This window comes from Hibiscus syriacus, unplaced genomic scaffold, assembly GCF_006381635.1.
Source record: "Hibiscus syriacus cultivar Baekdansim isolate YM2019G1 unplaced genomic scaffold, ASM638163v2 tig00010263_pilon, whole genome shotgun sequence".
In the NCBI taxonomy this organism is placed as follows: domain Eukaryota; kingdom Viridiplantae; phylum Streptophyta; class Magnoliopsida; order Malvales; family Malvaceae; genus Hibiscus; species Hibiscus syriacus.
The window spans coordinates 1,385,807-1,401,849 of NW_024062210.1; the positions used below are offsets into that span (position 1 = coordinate 1,385,807).

At 29.5% G+C, this 16,043-nt stretch overlaps 1 pseudogene; it reads right to left on the bottom strand.

The window, feature by feature from the left end:
• Positions 1 to 5,918: 5,918 nt before the first annotated feature.
• LOC120203783 lies at positions 5,919 to 7,796 on the bottom strand (annotated as a pseudogene).
• Between the last annotated feature and the right edge of the window lie 8,247 nt (positions 7,797 to 16,043).

Here is a 16,043-nt window from a genome sequence, read left to right on the forward strand (position 1 = left end):
ATATATCAAATGTTATCATTAGTACTGTTGAAGTGTTAAGATTAAGGCTTTTCCATTGATATATCTTCATAATCTATACAGTTTTAGGGATGGGCATGAGACGGGTTCCGATTTGACCGGGTTGGGTTTTTTTTAAAAAAAAAAATCGGGTCGGGTCGAATTTAGGTTTATTGTGAAAAATATCAAACTCGACCCGACCAAACCCAAAAAATATAATTTTACCTTATATATTTAGAAATAATTACAATAATACTCCTCTATATATTATTTTTCAGTTAAATCATTGTTTTTATTTAATAAAAATAATATTTTATTATTATTTCGGGTCGGGTCGGGTTGGGTTCGGGTCGGGGAGGGTATATATTATGTGGGTCGGGTCGAATTTCAAGTGGATGAGTCATTATTCTCAAGTCAGTTCGGGTGGACCAAAAATCCGACTCATGCCCATCCTTACATGGGTTCCAAAGTTGAACATAAATGCAAGCACTGGCAGGCTCTGTTTTGAAAACCGGACCGGACCGGCAGGTTCAATCAGGAACCGTTGCTTAATCCGGTTCAATTTAAACCGGTTGAACCGCTATTAGTGAACCGGTCAGAACCGTTGAACCGTTCGAACCGGACCGGCTGAAAATCGGAAAAAACCGAAAAAAACCAATATTTTTGTTTTTTTTTTTAAAAAAAATTAAACCAAACAACGTCGTTTGTTAAACGAGCCAAGTTGAACTCGAGTATTGCTGAGCTCGACTCGAACTTGAAAACTTTAAAAGTAAGCTCAACTCAACTCAAACTCACAAGCTAAAAATTATCAAGTTCAACTCAAACTCGAAATATAATATTGAAACTTGAACTCAAAAAGGCTTGAACTCAAAAAAAAAATTAAAAGCTCGATTGAAGCCTAAAATTCGAGCTTGATTGAAGTGAAAGAATTGTTCACTCAATGCTCACCAAAAGGCTTCATGATTTTGAATGCCAAATTACCTCTATTATTTATAGAAGTTAGTTGTGATGCTCTTCTATGTTTCTTAGCAATGTGAGATTGTTTTGTTCTCATATTTTTACTCTTTGGACTTTTGGGATGCTCTTCTATGTTTCTTAGCCATGTGAGATTGTTTTAAAAAAAAAAAATTAAACCAAACAATATCATTTTGTTATGATTTTTTTAACCCCAAATTTATTTTTTTATTATAGTTATATAATTATATTTATTATTTAATATGTTTTACCTTAAATATTATGTTGTAGTTAATTTGAATCATTTTGTTTCACTTGATTTTATTGTTTTTAACTTATATATGTTATGACTTGCTTTGAATATGACTTGTGATATAAAAAATATTTTTTATTAAATATTTTTGATATTTTTTTATTTAATTTTTTAAATAATTATGACGTCGTCCGGTTCTTCCGACCGGTCGAAACGGTTCGATCGGTTGAACTAGTAAACCGGTAGCATGACCGGTTCGCTAATCGGTCCGGTTCTGAAAACCATTCTGGCAGGAGCAACCATGATCATGATGCACTGTATTAGGCAATCATCTTTCTTGAAAATTTTAAATTATTATATATTTATATATTTTTTGTATTTTAATTGATAATTTATTTTTATCTTTTTAGAATTTTGTCCCCTCCTAAAATTTTAAGGTACCCGACAAAGGGAGAAGTGTTTTGAGTCAAGAATTTAGGGTTCACTGTCTTGTGTTGGGGTTTATTAACTAATGTTGATTTTATTTTATTGTTTATGGTATGAATTTTGCAAGGGTCTATGATTTATTGATTCATGGTGTAATGTTTTAATTTTAATGCAAAAAATATATGATTTGAATAATTTGATTGAAAATTTCCTATGAATTTGAATTGTAAATTTTCAATAGAAAAACATCTTTTAATTTTAACAAACAATATAGTAATCAGATCATAATATCAAATTTACCAAGTGACTGGCACGTAAAGAAATAACTTGATGTAGTAGAAAAGCAAAGTCCAACAAGATAAATAAATAAATAAATAAATAAAAGAGAAGAAAAAAAATCAAAAGCAGGCTGTATCTTAGAAAGGTCCAGATTTTTCTTAAATGGCATTGTGATACAAAGTGCTTATCAGTGGCCCATTGTTATCCTTTATATTTTATGGGTTACTTTGCTTGGACCAAACGGCCCATTGTTCTTATATTTTCATCATCCATCATTAAAGCTTGTTCCCAAACACCATGTGGTTGCATGCAATTCAACTAACACTTTATATATATATATATATGGGAACTCGAGAGGATCATAGCCGAAATTTTAAAATACAATTTGTTAAGATAAAATTAAAAAATAACTTAAATTAGTTGTAATCGGAAATTTTATTAGAATAGTAATTTTTTAGGTTTGATAGAGTAATATTTTAGGTTAAAACTGAAAATATTATATTTTTCATAACATTTTCAGTTGTAAATGAAAATCATCGCAATGTAACTTTTTTATTACAATAAAAAATGTTACAAATTTATATGATATTAAATTTAATAAAATGGTATTTTAATTTAAAAACAACTTTAAATAAAACATAAATTAAACTATCATAAAATGTAGTGACAATGGGGATTGGATGCCAATGCCACGCACGTGGGTTCCTTCACGTAACGTTTAAGTGTTTAAATAGTAAACTTTGTAAGCTTAAAACAAAAATTACACGTAAACTTAATAAATTTTATTAAATTACTTTTTTTTAGATTTAATTAACATTTAAATTTAATAACTTTGATCAAATTTTTCTTTAAATTTGATTTTTTTCCAAATTGACCCTTAAAATTTTTAGGGTTAGATTAACTCCTAAATCAGATAAATTCAGTGGCGGATCCAAATATATAGTTGAGAGTGGACATATATATTAACAATATAATTTTTTTTGTACGGGGTAGACACAAATACAATTTTAAGAATAGAACAATCAATAAAATAAATAAATACCAAAGAAAATTCAAATTTCATAATGAGCACATGTCTGCCCTAAATAAGAAGTGGATCCGCTACTAAATAAATTATTATATAAAAGTCATCAGTCAATTTAATTAAATTTATTGAATTTTAAAAATAGTTTAATCGATTAAATTATAAAATTTACGAACTATGGCCCACAATTAAATTCAGATATTAACTTGACTAAACTTATCAAGTTTAAAAATAATTTAATATTTTTAATTATTATTTTTAATCAAAATAAGAAAAGTAATCACAAATCTTAAATACAACTCATAAAATAAATATAAAGGATAGAACATTCGAAAGCGATTATGGCCTAAATATGTTTACTTACAATTAGAAGAATATATTAAATGTTTATATTATAACTTTTTATTATAAATTTAATATATTTGATTTACGTCTCAATCGACGCATTCATCAAAACTTAAATAATAAAAACTGATCTTACAAATCTATAATATTATACTTATAATATATATATATATATATATATATAATATTATAATGTCTTTTATATAGTTTGGGCGCAACAATTAGAAAAACACGTCAACTAAATCAAGAATACTAACCTTCAAAAAGTTTAAGAAGAATAAAAAAAATAAATTTTAGATAACTGAAACAATTATGTGTATTTTAGATTTTTTATTTTTTAATACAAATTATACGTTACCTCAGGTTATTTGTTTAACGATTTAAATAAAGATTAATCTCATCAAATTATATAAGATGACAATAGTGAGAAAGATTTTTTTAATATGATGATTACAGTGTAATATATATATTATTTTTATTAATATTGATGTTATTAGAATCAGTTTTATTTTTATCAATTATTTAGTGTTAATCTATTCTTCAAAATTTTGATTAAAATAAAATAGTTTTATAAATATTGATTTAAATGTTTGATGATATTTTTCTTAATTTTTAATAATTAACTACAAACACAACTTCAGATCTATACATAATCATAAATGGTCGCACAAAAAAAGTATTTTATTTAATGATCACATTATTTATTTGGTCTCTCCTCATTTAATTTAAATTTAAATTTTTTTAATGATTGTTTAAGTTTGATTCTTATCCTGTTAAGTTTAAATTTAATCCAACGATCCTAATTACTTATCTATATTGATTTGAAGACCTCTCAAATTAATTCACATACGTTGATTTAAAATTTTAAGAGCGTTACAAAATTTATCATTACTTATTATAAATGTTAATAAACTTTCATTCACAAGGTATTAACTTCTCTTTTACATATTCCGACTCTTTTTCACATTTGTTACGTTCAGACTTCACACCAGCAATAGTACACCAACATTTTTTGGTCACATGCAATTTTTCTTCTCAAATAAATAAATAAATTATATCATTTATTTATTCATACAATATATGAGACCATGTACCACTGTTTCGTATCGGCTCCGAAATTAAAATAGTCTAAAATAAATAATGAAAAGTCAGATTATTAAAATTAAAAAAATTAAAAATTAGTACTACTTTATAAATTAAAAATAATTTTGAGAAAACTTTATTTTCTATTTAGACGATCGATATAATTCGATTTCAAGTATAACTAAAACTTGTATAATTATATCGTAACGAGAATCTTGGATTAAAATTTTTGTACCTAAAGTACCCCCACCCCCCAATAATAAACATATGACAAGCACTACAGAATTGATTGCACAGAAGAAAAGTTAAAACTTGGGGCATAGGACCACCTTCTGATTTTAGTAAAGTGTCGGCATTCCCAAAATTGCAATAGCAGAACCAAAAGTCTTAATAGAATTTTCCAGGACTGACTGAAACTCAGTGTGTGAATTTGGATTAAATATAGCGGCAGAGGAAAGTGGTGAAAGGAAACTGATGTACATACAGGCCAAACAGGATAGAGAAGGCAAATTTTTGCAAGATTTCTCAAGTTTTTCTGCTTTTCAAATTCATATCTAGCTTACATACAAACACAGTACGCATATAAAAGTCATTCGAACTAAACGAACAAAAGTGAAATGGTCATATTCCCACGTATAGAGCAGAAGAAAAGGAAACCACACATGTCATCCTGTAAGCCGAGACTATTCCGATGCCCTCCTATATCTAGTACCAACAACACACAAATATTCTTCACAAAGGCCTCTGTATATGTGTGACGCTTTATGTGTGTATGTATACAGCTGGGAACCTAGCTTCTAAAGTATAAACTTTATTTGCGCCACCAGCCTTGAAAGAATGTCATGGAAGAGATGTCACAATAGATATTCGTTTTACGGAATATTCTTCGAGACAGATAGTCTCTCGTAAAAGCCATGAAAACCAAGATTCTCGTCATTGCAGATCAGACTCTGAACCCCAACCCCAAGCAAATATTGATGTCTATCATAGCAATATCAGGCTGACTAGCTTATGGTTTCAAATTTAGTGCACGGTTTTGTTCTTAAAAGTTTAAGAAACTAGAAAAACCATGCACCTATTCTATAATTGCCATGAGAAATGAAATATATAAGCAGTAAATGATGCTAAATCATATACAAGTTTCCAATTAGTAATTATACTATGATACGTCCTAATCATATTTGAATATAGTTCTATATTCATGCTTAATAACGGAAAGGAATAAGAACAAACAGCATCAGCTGAACAAAAGAAATTTAAAACCAACAAAAGTTCCAAAGTGTACATAAAAAAAATTCTGGGAATATAGCCCATCAATTGTAATGATCAACGTAATCAATACATCAGCCAACATCCAAGATTACAAACCCCCAGAACTTATTTTCTCCTCAAAGACCATTCCAAGAAAATTAAGGATGAAGAAACCCATATGACTTGTTCAGTGTTCTTAAAAAAGCTTCAACAATCTCTGATAGCGAACTACCAATATGTTGGTACTTCAAATTATTAAACCTATTCCTGTGCTACATGACACAAACCTTTGCAACTTCTCATGCTACTTAAAACGGGGGAAGATGCGGATTTAACGGAAGAAATTTTGAATGAAGTTGAAAAAAGAAACAAAAGCTCAAGATGCACTATCAATTAATCATTCTATCAAATCTCGAGTAAAATCTGAAGTTCTTCCCCATTATCTCCCATCCAAAAGGGAAAATATATAAAAAAGAAGGGGAAAATTACCATTAACAATAATTCAGAACTTTGAATAGGAGGAGAAATCAATAATGTAAACCTCAGTGACAGTGTCGCACCATTTCACTGCACATGATGCCGCCAAAATCCATCGACTAGCATCCCATGACAGCACAATTATAAACAAAGCCACCCGATTGCTTTCTCGCAAGCAAGTTCCATTGTGGCGACCCTCGACTTGGAACCCATGCATTCAGTTCTATAAAACCTTCCCCTGAAGTCCTAGGTCCACCTATCACAATAAGGCGATCTCCACATGCTCTGAATGCAAGACCCCAACCATTCATTGAGACAGCCCTTTCAGGCAATCTTCCAATAGTCAACCATGAGTTTCTCTCCTTATCATACTTCTTTACCTCCATGTCAGCATAGTCAGCAGCATACAGTTCATCATTTACAACTGCAACCAGAGGGGGTGCACCAGCTGCTGCAGGCATCTCAGCCTCGCCAGCTGCTCCAGTCCTTCCGGGAGACATGTTAGGAATTTCAGTCCATTTTTTAGTCTCTAAATCATACTCCTCACCTGAAGTGAGAACCCTAGTATCTTTCCCAACTCCACCAACCCCACCAATTACATAAAATTTTCTATCCATGAATACCCCACTGCACATCTTCCTTGGCTTATTCATGCTAGGGAGAGTCTCCCACTTCTGTGTCTCGGAATTATACATTTCTGCAGAGCTCAGGATATACCCTGAGAATCACAACCACCAGCTAAAATAGCAATCTCTCCAAGACTAGCTGACCCAAACAAGCACCTTGGAGCATTCATGCTTATGCCAGAAGTCCAAGAATTTGTCAAATACTATATCTATATATAACCTGAGAAGTCACCTCTTTCCCAAAAACAAGCAATTCAGTTCCCACAGCCAAGGATTCCTTATCTGAAAAAATGAAACATTCATTGTGAGGCATCCTTGGCAAATGCATCCACCTGTATCGAATTGGATCAAATGCCTCCCATTGAAGGAGCTGACAAGAAAAGTATACCCAATTCTCAATCACTCCATTCAACCTCCTCAACTTATAGATCTCTCCGCTCCTAATTAAGGAACGAAAACTCCGGTTCAACGAGGCAATGGAACCATAATCGGACCTTGAACAACTTATCAGACAACTGATGGAGTTGTCTCTCCCAATTGGTTGGATTAAGGTATCCAAATCTGAAGACGATTCCCCAACATTTTCCCCACAACCATCCTCCACCTCATGAGAATCCGAGAAGCCCTTATCATCATCTTCCTCAGACTGTTCCTCCGGTGAGTCCTCCACAGAACCCGACAGGTCGTCCTTGGGTTTGTCTAGTCCAATGGAGTGACGGTGGTTAAGTGAATAACCCAAATCCGAAGAAAAATCAGATTGCTTAATGTCATCGTCGGATTGGTCACGCGAATCAGGCAAGAGGAGGTCACGTGAATCTTGTGGGGAGGAAGTAGTATTAATATTACTATTATCATTGTTATCATCGCTGGAAGAATCATCGAGGAGAGCTTAGTCAATTTGGTTTCCCGACAAGTGCCTCCCGATTCGGCGAATGCCAGTGAACGCTTCCCATTGAACATGTAAGCCCACTCTGTTCCTTGTTGACAAGAGCTCGCAAACAACAAACACGACTCGCAGGACCGGTCCTCAAACATGACTCTTCCGACCACCTCCCCAAATTCAAAAGTGGAAATTTTCCACAAAATAAATATTAGGAAATTTCGAATCACTGTAACAAGCACAAGCTTTTTCTTTCTTTCTTTTTTTGGTCCCCCGGAAAAAGAAAACGCTGTCAAGGTAAACAAATTCAACCTATTAAGAAAAGAAAAAACTAACGAAAAGTTTCAATTGAAATTCGAAATGATAAAATAAATCAAACGGAAATTTGAAGCCAATAAAAACGATCCAACTGAGGTTTGTAAAGGAAAAATAATTTACAGAGGCCTTTTTGTGTGTGTGTACTGGTTATGGGAAAAGTGAAAGAAGTCAAAGGAGAATAAACAGAAACAAATTTATAAAACAAGAAAAAGAAAACACACGATCAAACGAACAGAAGGAAAAAAGTACCAGATCTCAGTATTTCATAAACAAAACAAACGGAACATAATATATATAGGCGTGTGCAAATAGAACTGCTAGATTCAAAAGAACAGGAAAAATAAAAGCAGAGAGCGAATTAGATCTGTTTATAATTTCATTAATCTCATTTAACAAATCAGGACAAAAACAAAGTGATTAAGAACTAATAACACGGAAATGGAAACAAATGACGAAAAAAAAGGAGAAGGATTAATAATAACAACAATGTTGCTAGGGACTTACTGATTGGATAAGAAGAAATGTCGCCTTCCTTATGCTACTTCGTCAAATTTTCTTTCTCTGTTTCTCCGTAGGTTGGTTTTCTCGTCCTTTAGATTTTGTCTGCGAATGAGAGCGAGCGATGGACAGCTTTGGCTTCGCCAGCAAAAACTTTTAAGAGGTCCCTCTTATCTCTCTTGAATCTCTTCTCTCCCTCTTTATTTATTTTCTCTCTCCCCAAACAATAAAAGAGAAAATGCTATTTGAATTTTGATTTATGAAGTAAAAAAATTAAATAATAATTTTTCATGAAACTAGATAAATAAGAATCGATATTTTTGAACACTTTTCTCCCTTCCATGGGCGGAGAAGAGGAGATGCGGGGTGCGGGTGATGGTAGTGGCGGCGGCTGCTGATGGGTCCCACATAAAGAGGAGGAAAACAACCGATAGCCGGTGAGCGTCTGTTTGAACGCGTGTTGATTTCTTTATGATAAAAAAGTCGAGTCCGTTATCCCTACGTCTTTTACCGTTCTAATTTATCGGCCAGTGCAGGGCTAGTCAATTTTCTCCGTTAGTAGGCTTTGATTACAATCGTTTTCATGAAAAATTACTTACTTAATCCACAATTTTTCAATATAAGCAGTCACCCCTCAATTTCTCAAATAACCTAATAGTTATAGAAAATCGTTTAAATTGGAATCAATAATATAATAAAATTATAAAAATTTACAATAAAATTTAAACATAAATTTGAATAACTCGATTTGACTCGAATTTTATAAATTTGATTTAATTTTTTGAAATAAAGTTTAAATTATAAAATAAGGCTCGTTAATTCGACTAACTTAAAATTTTTAACTTAAAATTGTAAAAAAGTTTAAAATAAAATTTTAAAGGCTTCTTTTGTCTCATATAATCTTTAGTATAACTTAGATAATGTATCTTATCCAGAGATATTAAGGTAGGGGTAAAGCAAGCAATTATTATAATTCTTTTAAATATATTGTCCAGAAATATTTATTTCCTTAAGTATTAAGGTTTAATTTTCATTTTACTTAATCAAAAAATAATAATTTTCATTTTACATAAATTATATATAAATTAATTTAAAATTTTACAGCAAAATCTCTATAATTTAATATTCGATAAATTGATAACCTATCTAAAATAATAATTTTTCTCGGTTCCTATTTGGGCCCAAGATCTAAATAATAATTTTGATAAATAAATAAGATAGCAACTTTTTAGAAGATCCTTGTATAAATTTATGGTCTCTTCAATATTATAAATTAATAATTTTATATAATTACAAATATAAGTAAAACAACTTGGTAAAATGTGATTCTAACGTTGTTTGCTTCTTCTTAAAATTTAAATCTAAATGCATTTCATCTCTAATTTTTCTTATTGCGTCTAAATGTTTTGGTGTTGTGTTCTCGTACTCTAACAAAAAAATTATGAAAAGTTGTTGCCACTATGAATGCTTCCTTCTGTGTAATTGGTTGCAAATGCATTATATAATCTTAGGTTTCATCCTTAATAGTATTTTCAATAACACTAGTTACAATTTCTTCTAAACTTTTGACCTCTGAATATGAATCATGTTTAATTAGTCAATACAATGTATACGTTTTATTTATGCAAAATAATGTAGTTTCGTTGAATCAGGAAAAATCTTTTTAAATTAATAAATTATTAATTTATCAATTAATTAATATTTTTTAAGTTAATAAAATTGCATGATCCAATTTTATAACTCTTGATTTTAATTTTTAATATGTTCGGATGTTCAATATAATTGTGATTGTATATTGTACATATATGATATAACCTCAAATCAAATATATTTTTCAATTTAAAATTTACATAAATATTTATTTTGATAAATAAACAATTAATTATAATTATAATTTTTTAGAATAAATATAGTATTATAACGCTCGTGAAATTCCGATAATAGATAACTTGAAAGAAACATATTCCTTGTTAGCAGAATGAATTTGTCAATTCGGGTAATTCTACGGTGTGGTATTATACGGTTAAAAAAGGTGCTATCGATTTTGTTATTATTTAAATAATAAAATCGATAAAAAAAATACTAAAAATTAATATTAATTACCGATATAGGTAAACACAGTAAAAAAATTCGGTAAAAAATAATATTTTAAATAGTACTTTACCGAAAACATTATTTTTTTACCGGAGTTTTCTACCACGTTTACCTATATCTATAATTAATAATAATAATAAAACTGGTAGAAATAATAATGTTTTCGATCTTTTTTTTACCGATTTTATTATTTAAAATAATAATAAAACCAATAACATTTTTTTAATCGTATATTAAGTATGCCGCACGTGAACATTTCTCGATCAATTCCTTCCCATCTTTTATTCCAAATACCTTTGGGCTGGCGATTTCATGATAAATTCAATGGATGATTTCACTCTTATTTGGATAAAGGGGGGAAAACGAAAGAAAATAAAATTGAAATTCATATTCTCAAATTTCTTTATTTAATAGGAATAATAGAAACAAAAATTCAGTGTATATGCATTTAATGAATTTAATTTTAATTCCCGATTTTACTGATACATAAATCTTTTATTTATCGAAAAAAATAAATGATTGTGGTAACGCTGTATTTTATTTATTAGGGAAGAAAACAAAGCACTTTCGCCGACCCGAACATCTGTTGTCAAATCAAAGCATCCCGACAGATTTAATGGCGATTTATTAGAAATCGTGGATCGCCGCGTTTTAGAAGACGGCCCAGCTGGCTTTAAATTAATCATAATATTATTATTATTATATTTATTAAACATGTCTTTAAAATTCAAATAAGGTAATTAGACCAAGTCAACGTTAATCCCATTTCAATTAATTTAAGTTAAATTTAATTTAATCTATCTTCCTTTACTATAAGATTGTAGTGACTTTTTTCCTTTGATTATTAGGATAGGTTGTTTGGGCGTGTCACACTCAAAAAATCTTTACATAATGGAAAGCGACCACTATTCCATTTCTTCATGAAACCAAAAATATAATGAAAAAATGTGAACCAATACATACATAATTCAATTAATAAAAATTTATTAGGATAAGTTACAAATTTGCTTATTAATTTTATTTTGTTCATATTTCATTCATTGTATTTTTTATTTTATTTTTTGATTTTTTTAGATTACTTTAAATTATTTTATTATTATTATTATGATGTGACATGGTCTTTTTTATTATCTAATATAAAAATAATTTGAAATATAAAATCAAACTCAAGTGTTCGCCACTTACTATTTATCATCATTGGACGATTGTAGATGGTAGTTGTTCGATCTTAAATTTCATCGGTCGCTTTATTTCAACTCTCTGAATTTGAATTCGACATTCACTTTTTCTGAACATGCTCGGAAATCCATGAATAGGAGATCAAAGGTGTGGAAACCAAAATGTTTCAATCGATATTCATGGGTTTTGAGATTTTTTTTTATGAAACGATCACCAAATTCGGACTGAACATGTCAAACTCCTGATACAATTCGAGAGCAAATAGACGTCCATTCCGATTTTCGACAGTGATGACAAGCAATGGTGACTATTTTAAATATTTTTTAAATTTAATATTAATATATTTTTATTATTTATTTTCAATTATTTTTATATTTAATAATATTTTAAAATGTCACATTATAGAATAATAAAATAAAATAAATGATTAAGAATGTTTAATATATAAAGTTTAGTTAGCAAATTAAAATAATTTAAAATAAAGGAGAAAAAATAAAATTGTAATTTACCTTTATTTTTTATTGAGTTTATGCGTGAATGAGTAAATTTATACAATATTTTAAAATAACATTTATATGTTAGTTTCTCCATTTTAATATAATTTATATAAACATTTTAATTAAATTGTTAATATTTCATTTTTCATATTTAGAAGGGGTAAAAACATGGTTTTTAGAATCGGACAGGTCAACGAATCGGTCGTGCTACCAGTTCACTGGTTCAACCGATTGAACCGGTCAGACCGGTCGTAAGAATCGGACGACGGCATAATTATTTAAAAAATTAAATAAAAATATAAAAAATATTTAATAAAAAATCAAAAAAATTTATGTTGAACCGGTTCACGGTCCGGTTCGAACGATTCAAAGCCGATTCGAACGGTTCCTTGCGATTTACTAAAACCGGTTCAACTGAATTAGAATAGACCGAATCAAATAACGAGTCCTAATTGAACCGACAGATCCGGTCCGATTTTCAAAACACTTGATAAAGAAGAAGAAATGAGTGAAATCTAGCTGTAATAGTTTCTGAGTCAGCTTCTTTGGTGGATGAGATTCTAAACCGTCAGAGGCGGGTTTTGAGTGGTCCCACACCGACCTGATGTTTTTCGTCTCTCGACACTTAGATCTCACGGTCCAAAATCATCCATAAAAGCATTTCCAAGAAGATAATATATTTAACATTAAAGTCAATTTGAAAATGGTCATGATAATTGAATTAGATTTAATACATTTTTTATTCACTCTTGAAAAAGAAAAATAAATAATTTATTAAATGATATTAATAGATTAAAAGAGTTTTTTTTGAGATCTTGTGTTCAAGTAATTGAGTGTATAAGATATTTATTGTCAATAATTAAGAAAAATTATGAATAAATTAAACTTAAATTTAGCTTTAGAATGAACTAAACTTAGGTTATGATGTCAAAATATAATATCTCAACTTGGTTTAAACGAAACATGATAGAGATATTATTCGAGAACTTAAAAATAAGTCGTAGATAAAAAATTATACATTGTCACACAAGTACAATCATGTTATACAATATAAAAGGGTTTTACAACAGTTATTAACTCATCTCATCAGTAATACATTGATCGATGATCAAATTAATTATTTTAACAAATTAGGGATTGCATTATAAACATCTTAAATTAATAAAACTATTTAATATGATTGAACTAGCTTTACTTATTGAACATTTGTTCTTAATCTAAAAATTTATCTTTTAAGGTCCAAGTAAGTCTAATTTTTTTTAGATTGGGCCTAAACTTACCTAACGAGTTTGATTATGCTCACAAATCGATCCACATACATTTTAGATCAAACTCTCATCTCTTAAGAATTTGAGTAGTTACATTTAATAACATTAGGGTGGGACAACAAACTTTAAGTACCCAAGTCGTAAAATGGGTATAGTTAAGGGTCAAATTGTGAAATATATTTTTAATCTTCACTTTTGGGGCATCTAGTTTTTGTACTTATTTTTTATATAAAAAAAAACTCGTAAGTAATATTGTAGACATAATTTGACTTCAGATGTTGATATCTCAACAAATAAAAAACATTGTGATAAAAAAAACACAATCATGAGGCTAAACCCTAACCCTTCCCAAGGGTTATTGTAATTAGCACATTACCCATGTTTAGGTCCACAAATGAAATGAAATTCTTTCAAGAATCTGATTCTGGGGAAGAAATGCCCTTTTAGATTTGATTGACACCCAATTGGATGCAGTTTTTCGTTCACACACATTCCAGTGAAAATGGAATAATATTCTTTCACAACCTCGCCCACAATACAAATAATAATAATAATAATAATAATAATAACAATAATAATATGAGGTGATCCATTATTAATGCTGCAGTTGTATGATATATATTTAAAAGAAAAACAATTACGAAATTTAATTAAAAAGTGGAAGGTTGGTAATAAATAATTGAGTTTATACAGACACAGCAACTGACCATAACCAACATTTTATAACCACTTGTGGAACTCTTTGTTTCTATAACTTAATTAATAATGGTGGCTGTAGCCAGTAGTTGGTGGATGTGTCCCCTATCTTAATTGTCAAAGGGCCTTGCACTTTGGTTTATAAATAATAAAAAACCTCCCAATTTATTAATTTAATCCATGCTTAGCAAATTGGACCACACCTACATCTTGGTCTAATAGATTAATAGTTTCATAATTTATTTATATAATATGCTCCCAAAAATGCTACTCCAAGCCTGGGCCGCCACTATGTAGTCCAAGTACTAGAGTTTTTGTTAATGATTCTGCTTATTTTTAAAAAATTATAATTACAATCATAAATAGTGTTTTATTTTATAAGAAGCAATTATTGTTTTTGTCATTATAAATGGAACTAAACTAATATTATAGATTGAATTGAAATTAATATTATTATAGAATAATTTTAAAATATATCTTTAAATATTAATTGACAATATACCTTTCAGACGTAGTTATTTGAACCCTAAACCTATAACGAATACCACATTCTTTTTTATTACTAAAATTACTTATGAGTTCTATGTAACGATAGTTTCTGTCTAAATTTAATTATAGAAAGATGTAAAATATGGTATAAGTGGGCCAATTTGTATATGTATATTATTCAAGACATTTTAGGCAGAGGTTGTTTGGGACATATAGTTAAGCTATTGTGTGGACTCAACAGGTTGGGCCTTGAGGGATCTTATTACCTTAAGCATATGGAGAATGCATAGAACTGCAAGTACGAAAACTTGGATTTTCAAATCTGAAAGGATCGAAATGGGGATTTAATTATTATTTTTATCTTGGGTTCTAAATAATTAAAGAAATGCAGAAGACATTGCACTCATCGACATCCAAGTAGAAAAATATATCAAACTTTATCTTGATTATTTTATTTTAGTTTTCATTTGCCTTCTTCATATAATTTGCAATGGTATGTTCTAATTAGTTATGGTTAGTTAGTTTAGTTAGTTATTAGTTAATCATAATTGAAGTATTTTTAGATATAAAAACCCACTAATGTAATTAGGGGTGTGAAAAAATATTCGATCCAAATAATCCAATCCGTTTATTCGATGATTCGGTCTGATATTTTTTTGGATAATTGGATCAGATATCCGATAAAAAAAATTAGATAATCAGATCAAATATGAATGTGAGAAACCTCAATTTCGAATTATCCATTGGCCTTTAACCCTAAACCTGATAACCTTCCACGGGAAACTTTCCCAACTTACAGGCTAACTGGAGTACTGGGCCGTTAGTTTTCACTTCTAAACAACCCCAGCCTACAGTAATAACCGGCCTGCTAGGTGATTAATTTTTTATATAATTTATATATAATCCAAGTATAATTATATATATATATCGACTAAAAGGAGAACTAGAGAAGATTAATCTAATATATCAGTGAGCGCAACACGATTGCAGTTAGCTTCATTCGACCAGGCAGCAACTATATTAGATATTTTAGTAAATAATAAGTAAATTAACTATTAAGATATTATAATATAAATTAACTATATTAGAAATTTGTTACTGATTAAATGTCACACCCCAACATTTAAGTGTTGATAGAATTGTTTGGAGAAGAAAAATGAAAATTCCTGTTTAATTAAAGTGTTAAAAGGACTAAATTGAATGATTAATTATTCAAAAGGTTTAAAATTACCATTTTATAACATTACAATTTAGTGAACATAGGGATGGCCCTACAACAACATGTATAGTGAAAGATTTTTTATTTAGGAAAGAAAAAACATTGAAAATGACAAGTACATGTATGATTAAGTCATCTATAGTTGGCTTTTCAGACATTGATTGTGACTCTCCATTATTAACCTTTTCTA